The sequence below is a fragment of the Clarias gariepinus genome, chromosome 5, assembly GCF_024256425.1.
Source record: "Clarias gariepinus isolate MV-2021 ecotype Netherlands chromosome 5, CGAR_prim_01v2, whole genome shotgun sequence".
In the NCBI taxonomy this organism is placed as follows: domain Eukaryota; kingdom Metazoa; phylum Chordata; class Actinopteri; order Siluriformes; family Clariidae; genus Clarias; species Clarias gariepinus.
The window spans coordinates 12,006,501-12,012,500 of NC_071104.1; positions in this window are offsets into that span (position 1 = coordinate 12,006,501).

Below are 6,000 nucleotides of genomic sequence, written 5' to 3' on the forward strand. Positions count from 1 at the left end.
AAAGGCTACACTCGATGCTGCGTGAAAACGCTATGGGAATATCTTTTCGTGTTGCCGGTTGTGAAGCATGTGTGTACCAAACACGCCAAATTTTGGCTTATATAACCTCGGTCAGGTGACGTCATCTGATTAGATGCACCTGCAGGTTATAAATAGGAGTGAGCCGGCAACGTTCTTCAGATTGATTGTCTGAACGGACGTCCGGTCACGTGGGCAGTGCGGCATTGGGACGCAGCATCTCGTTCCCGCCTTTTTAGGGAACAGGGTTACAACAAAGTAACCCAAGACGTTCCCTTTCAAAGGCTACACTCGATGCTGCGTGAAAACGCTATGGGAACGAGAGTACCAACGTCGCCGCACTGCGAGTGTCTGGACCCCGCATTGTGTAGCGTGTGCGCACAAGGCTGAGAGGTCTCAGAACTATGTCTGGGAAGCTGACTCGAGGACTCCTGAGCCCGGAGTGACAGGAACATCCAGACTATAAAATCTAATAAATGTGTGCGGAGAGGACCAGCCCGCCGCGTCACACACTTGTTGCAGAGGAATACCTCTTGCTAGTGCAATAGATGAAGCAATCTCCCTGGTTGAATGAGCCCTGATTCCTAGAGGCGAAGTGAGTCCACGCGCCTCATAGGAGAGAGCAATAGCATCTCTCACCCAGCTGTCTTACAGGTATACCAGGCTGACTTGCTAAATGCCCTGAGCACCAGCATGGTTGCTAACGAAGCAACGTTTTTGGAGTTACGCCGAGCCACAGACTTGTCTCTCAGGGCAACCAACTAGACAGCACGTTGGCCGCTCCATGGCTGCCATGGTGGCTACAGAGAAACATCTGTGGCTTAATCTTACGGGCATCAAGGACAGGGACCATGCTTTCCTTCTTGATGCCCCTATCTCGCCTTCCAGACTGTTCGTTGACGCCGTCATGATCGTCATGAACAAGTTTCGGGATGCAAAGCTCCATGAGAAAACATTTTGTTAGGTTCCTTCCCCGCCGTGCTCAACAGACGGTCGGCCACCCAGTCCCGACCAGCTCTAGCCTCCCTGAGGGAGAGTGTGGCAAGCCGAGCACCCCCTCGTAGTGACCGGCGAGAAGAACGGACCTGAGGACCATTATATCTGAGAGGAGAAAGTCCTCAGGACCGTGAGGGTGTCTCTCCTGGTCGGCACCCTCAGTGAAACTCCTCCAGTGAAACATTAGTGAAACCTAACACACCCGTCTAGCTGAAGCGTCGAAGTTCGTGCACCTTTTAGAGAGGCTGGCAGCGGGGAACCTACTGCCAGCTATGTCTCTTTAAGCACAAAGCACTGTGGAAGACCACCACCCTCAGGAGACTGGTGTTCAATTCCCGCCACCACTGGTGTTTCGGGAGACAGTTTCGGGAGACAGTTTACACCAAAGTGTTAGGTGCTCGGGTTCCCCCTTGTAGTGTTTCAGGACACCGGACACCTAATAGCCACCACCATCACCACCACTTCTCCGCCTAACTAAGCGACAAAGCTACCGCCCCTTCGGAGAACCTGGCATCGTGTAAGCTACTGCCAAACATGTCTCCTTGGCTACAGGATTCAGTCATTGTTTTTCAATGGTGTGGGTTTCCACTTCCGTGAAACCACAGTGAGCACCTCTGTTAATTTAAAATCACAGGCTTGCTGAAAAAAGGGGCCATAGCACATGTTCCCCTCCCAGACAGAGCCATTCGGCGCCAACACATCGCCCTAGCTCATTTCATTTTTTAGGGTGGAGTCTTAACGCCACAAAAGCGTTCTCCTTCCAACATGAGGTATAAAGTTGAGTGTCATGCGGAATCCGAGCACAATGCGGGCACAGCTGTCTCCTGCTATAATTCATTATAGCATTTTAAAGGAGTACAAGCTAGGCCAGGTGGTAACGTCACCGCTCCCAAAGTGGTTTCAGTGGTGGCTAAGCCGGGGGATTTCATCCAAGGGCTAATCCCCAGAGGCAATAAAACGCGGCGGAAGCTTCGTACCCTTTCTATGTTCTTGTCCTTGACTCTGGGTCCCACTCTAGGTCGATGTTGTCCACGGCAGTCGTTTTTCCCTTATGGGCCACAGCGCGGCCTTAGATGGCCGTCCAACCCAGGGGATCTGGAGAGGTCATCTTCTCGTGTGACACATCAATTGCCTTGAAATGATGACTCTATTTCTGGCCCTGAATTACTCCCTTCAGCAGTCAAGAGGTTAACATGTCCTAGCGCGGATGAACAACACCATGGCAGTCTTGTAAATATTGCCTGGGCAGACTAAGCTTGCGCCGCTAAAAAGACTAGCGCACTAGGTTCTGCTTTGAGGACAGGACAAATTTTTTCTCCGTCAGGATCATTTACATTCCAGCACATGGTGAAACATGCAGACCCAGTCCACTGCCGAACCGTTTCAGTGCTGGAGCTTCTGCAAGAAAGTTGACCTTGGGCTTATGCCCTAGTACACTCAGAACATACATAGCCGCTTCCGGCCTACATCCTGACTAATGGGGCTTGTGGAAAGCACCCCTTAGTTGCCGGCTTATTCGCGGGCCTCATCAGCCTTTCTATGGTGCTTAGGCTTTGCCATTGGCTAGCTAGAGCTATTCTGCATCCTTACCCAACTATCTTCCGCAGTTGTTCTCGAAGCCTCTGTCCTCCACCATTACAGCTACGGAGCAGTAAGACTTTATTCACTGTGTCTAGTTCATGCTCTTCAAAATTTACAGCACACTACCGCACTAGCCAGTGGCGTAAATCGGAGCAGGTTTCATATGTCATGGGGCCACTAAACGAGTCAGGTGAAAGATGCTATTGCCCTAGCCTATGAGGTGCATGGCACACTTCGCCTCTAGTGTTTAGGGCCCATTCGACCAGGAAGTTTGCTTCATCAATTGCTCTGGCAAGTATGTCATGCGGCAGGTTGCCTTTTCCGCAAGACATCTGTCAGGCTTCATAGTTGGATGCCAGGCTTGCGGGTCCTCGAGTCAGCATTCCAGAATTATGTCTAAGACTCCTTGGAGGACTGTGCGCACACTCCACAACCCCAGGGGTCCAGACACTTGCAATGCGGTGGAGTGGGTATTCTCGTTCCCATAGCACTTTTGCGCAGCATCGAGTGTAGCTTTTGAAAGGGAACGTCTCGGGTTACTTTGCTGTAACCCTGTTCCCTGAAAAAGCGGGAACGAGATGCTGCGCTCCAGTGCCTCACTGCATGCAAGACTGGACATCCTTCAGACAAAATTGACCTGGGAATGTTACCGGTTCATGCCTATTTATAACCTCCAGGTGCACCTAATCGAGGGCGTCATCTGACCGAGGTTATACATGCCAAAATTTTTGGCATGTTTGACACACACGTGCTTCACAACTGGTCACGAGGAACGTTTCCCATAGTGCTTTCGCGCAGCATCTTGTTCCCGCTTTTTCAGGGAACAGGGTATACAGACTCGCATTGAGGATCATATTTTGATACGTTATATTTCTCTGTCAGCTCTTATTGCTAGCAGCAGAGGTTCTGCAATCAGCAAGTAAAGCAGGGCCGAGAGCATTTATATCTAATGAATCTTGTGGGTGTAAAACATTCTGGTAAAAATCTGTTGCATTTAATATAAGTTAAGATCTCATCATAAATTATTATTTAAAAATTACAGTATTGCTTTTTCAAAATCAATGCTTATTAGATCCTTTTTTATGATTCCTATGATATCCTTATGCTGCTGACTGTGTCAGCTATATCTCTTCCTTCTACTGCATAGGCTTGTGTTGTGATTATTATTTCAGGTAAAACTCTATTTAAACGGTTTGCTTAAAAACGATTCGATTTTTGAAATCAACTTCCTTTTTTTCATACACCAGCTTTATCTTTCCTGTTTTCATTGTGTCACTAAATTCTCCATATGAAAAAAATTCTTTATATATCACTTTTAAAACCGGTACTAGTTGTGTTGAAATTTCCTGTAAAATTAATTTGTTAGCTTGTCTATTTCAGGACTCTTCCCTGTGATTAGCTGTTTAATAGCATTTTCTTTTTGTCCTCTTTCTTTTTGTCCTCTATTTTCTCATCAAACATTTACTTCTGTTACTTTTGTGTTCATGTGTTCCAGTAGGGCAAAAAATGTCCTTGTAAAACTTGTGCATCATACATCACCTTTTTGAGTCAGCACTTCTTTGATATTGTCTGCTTTTTTTCTGCTCATTTCTCCCTCCACCACAAATTTCACCTTTGCTTCTTATCATTTGTTCCCTACACCTTTCTCATTTTATTTGCTTTAAGTTGTCTTTTAGTTTTAATATTTTTTCTATACTTGTTTCTTTCTTATTCTTATCATTACAATCCCAAACTCCAGGGCCTTCCTTACTTTCTTTTCTTCTTGTTTTTTCATGTTTTGCAATCGTTTATATGCTCTATCGTGAGTTTTTTCACTTCGTATTTTACAGTATCCTACCAAATCTTTTCGTCCTCCATGTCCTACATTCTTCATATTCCCCCTTATTAACACTAGAAGCGCTGAGTACCAGTCATTTGTCCGCAATGGGAAAAAAAATTAAAAATACTTCACACTCGATCAAATTCCAGGAGCCTCCTTTAATGACTTTTTCTAGATCTGTGAGCTTAATCACCCTGCATGCTTACATTTTCAAAATCGCACCAGTAAAATCCAGTATAAAGCTATTTTGCTCTTATTTACGTGAAATTGCTGACAGCTGCGCGGCGGTCATGCCGTTTCCTACCTTTTCCAACCTACAATTCTCCTTTCTCTCAGCAGATGGCGCAAGGGATCGTGCATACTAACTATGCATCATTCAGGTTTCATTCCATATATGCAGTTTATATATATATATATATATATATGTGTGTGTGTGTGTGTGTGCATGCTTCCGTGAAATATCAATTTCATTTCCTCGTTGATAATCAGCGATATTTTATAAGGAGATTTAGGGATTTAGGTCTACTTAATTTTATAACGTTTTGGAGCATTCGTTGAACTAATGCATTTTATGGTTTTTTAGTTTGACAGTGCTTTAGATGGAGCAGGAGCAACAATTTAGTTCTGAACTCGCTTCTGTGAAATTATCGCTAAAACAATGTAATGACCCCTCCTAAGGATATAAAGCTTTATTATTGTGTTTGAATAAATCTGATCTACCACAGTAGATAATAAACTATGCTATGTCATAACTGAAGCAAACACCACAATTATGCCTTGTTTAGTTTAGTGTTGCTAGGCAACGGACCACGCATTTAATCGCCGGGAACACTTTGGTTACAGTTTGGTATGTGCAGCAAGGCCGACTCTACGCAAGGGCAAGAGGGGACAGCGCCCCTTAAATAAATGTCTTGCCCCCTCAAATCAAAATTTTTAAATGGTGAGAAAGCACATGTTAATATACTCACAAAATGAATATATTTCCCTTGTTAATATTTAAACTATTTATTTTAACCATTTAAACTATTAAGCTGTTTATTTTAGCTATCACTGTTTCGTTTACTTTAAAATAACATTAAAATAAGAACAACAAAACTTTTTTAAATAATGTTGATTACATTTGGGCTGTGTAACGGATTCGACCGTAAGTGCACAGGCTGCGCTATGAAGCACGGACTCGAGGCGAGGTCTTAAGGAAAAAAATAGGATTAAAGGAGGGAGGATGGAAAGGAAGGAATGTGCATGTGCAGGTCTGGTTGGCAGTGCCCCGCTGGCATGCGGGCACAGGCTGGAGAGTGGTGGGCAGTGGACAGAGTGGCAGTGTTGGCCCGCAAGGACAGCACTGACGCTCCTTGCAGCTTTTTTCTCCTCGCCGGCAAGTCACCATAATCCAGCAGTGAGATAAAAATCCAAATAACTTTACAGATCTTCATTGTAAAGGCTTTAAACAATGTTATCCATGTATGTTCAATTAACCATAATCAATTAATTAACATGCACCTGTGGAATGGTCGTTAAGACCTTAACAGCTTACAGAAAGTAGGAAAACGCAGGAACGCAGGACATTAAAGAGACTTATCTACCGA